At 46.3% G+C, this 1,853-nt stretch overlaps 1 protein-coding gene across 1 annotated transcript in view; it reads right to left on the minus strand.

Moving 5' to 3' along the window:
• The window catches only part of TMIGD2 (transmembrane and immunoglobulin domain containing 2), an 8,872-nt gene that overhangs the window by 5,982 nt on the left and 1,037 nt on the right, over positions 1 to 1,853 (minus strand). The gene's annotated exons all lie outside the window — the stretch shown is intronic.

The raw sequence follows: 1,853 nt of genomic DNA on the forward strand, positions 1-1,853 counted from the left end.
AGAAGAAAGAAAAGAAAGAGAAGGAAGGAAAGAAGGGAGGAAGGAAGGAAGAAAAGAAAGAGAAAGAAAGAAAAAAAGAAAGAAAGAGAAGGAAGGAAGGACAGAAGGAAGAAAGAAAAAAAAGAGAAAGAAAGAAAAAGAGAAGGAAGGAGGGAGGGAAGGAAGGAAAGAAGGAAGGGAGGAACAAAGGAACAAAGAAAGAGAAAGAAAGAAAAAAAAGAAAGAAAGAGAAGGAAGGAAGGGAGGAAGGAAATAAAGAAAGAGAAGAAAGAAAGAAAGAAAGAAAGAAAGGGAAGGAAGGAAAGAAGGGAGGAAGGAAGGAAGGAAGAAAAGAATGAAAAAGAAAGAAAGAAAGAAAGAAAGAAGAAAGAAAGAAAGAGAAAGGAAGGGAGGAAGAAAGAAAAAAGAAAAAGAAAGAGAAAGAGAAAGAAGGAAGGAGGGAAGGAAGGAAAGAAGGAAGGGAGAAACAAAGGAACAAAGAAAGAGAGAAAGAGAAAAAAAGAAAGAAAAGAAAGAGAACAAAGGAAGGAAGGGAGGAAGGGAGGAAGAAAATAAGAAAGAAAAAGAAAGAAGGAAAGAGAAAGGAAAGAAAGAAAGGGAGGAAGGGAGGGAGGAAGAAAGAAAAAAGAAAGAAAGAGAAAAGGAAGGGAGGAGGGAAGGAAGAAAGAAGGAAGGGAGAAACAAAGGAACAAAGAAAGAAAGAAAGAGAAAAAAAGAAAGAAAAGAAAGAAAGAGAACGAAGGAAGGGAGGAAGGAAGAAGAGAAAGCGAAAGAGAAAGAAAGAAAGAGAGAAGGAAAGAAAGAAGGAAAAGAAGAAAGAGAAGAAAGAAAGAGAAGGAAGGAAAGAAGGGAGGGAGGAAGGAAGAAAAGAAAGAAAGAAAAAGAAGGAAAGAGAAAGAAAGAAAGAAAGAAAGAAAGAAAGAAAGAAAGGGAAAGAAAGAAAAGCCAGCAGGCCAGCCAAGGGCAAGAAAGAGAACACGCAGGAGCGTGTTGCTGAGAGACTGGTGTGCAGGGCGTGGTGTGAATGTTCTCCTAGGGCCCCACTCTGAGGATCCCTGCTAGAACCTTCAACCCTTGTTTTGTGATGTTTTTTGGTTCGTTTTTTTTTGTTTGTTTTAAGTTTATATATGTATTTTGAGAGGGGGACGGAGGGGCAGAGAGAGACAATCCCAGGCAGGCTCCGCATTGTCAGCGCATGAGTGGGGCTTGATCCCACGAACAGTGAGATCATGACCTGAGCCTAAATCGAGAGCCGGGTGCTTAATCAACAGCCCCCGGTCGCCCCGAACCTGCAACCCTTGGAAGGTTCTGCGTATCAGAGAGAAACAGGCCGTGTCTAGCAGAGCAGAGGGAGAGGTTTCCAGGGGTTCTGGGCCAGAGGGCAGGCCGCCGGGGTGATGGACAACAGGAAGGAGGGCAGGGGGGAGGGAGACCCCCGTCCTCACCCCAGAACTGCACCAGGAAGACCAGCGCTGTGCCCAGGGGCTCCATTCCTGGCCCATCAGGCACCCCCCCTTCTCCTGGCTGGTGCGCACCCCCCATTCAATTCGACAGACCTCTGGCCACAATCTCCGCCCCTGCCACAGGGGCAGATGTGACGCCCAGGCCAGGCGGTAGATGTCAGTCAGGTGACCCATGCTTCTTAGGGCTCCACTTCCTCCCGTCTGTTGCCTCAGTTTCCCCCAAGATTCGTTTGGTTATTTATTTATTTATAATCTGAAAGGCAGCACGTGTACGTGAATGGGATAATGCGTCCCAGTGAATGGAAATCTTTCTGGCAGATTCTATATAAGCACACCTGAGCCGGGGCGGGGGGACACGTTGGAAGGTTAGGTGAGGTGGGGGGGGGGGGC

The sequence above is a fragment of the Panthera uncia genome, chromosome A2 (assembly GCF_023721935.1).
Source record: "Panthera uncia isolate 11264 chromosome A2, Puncia_PCG_1.0, whole genome shotgun sequence".
Lineage (NCBI taxonomy): Eukaryota > Metazoa > Chordata > Mammalia > Carnivora > Felidae > Panthera > Panthera uncia.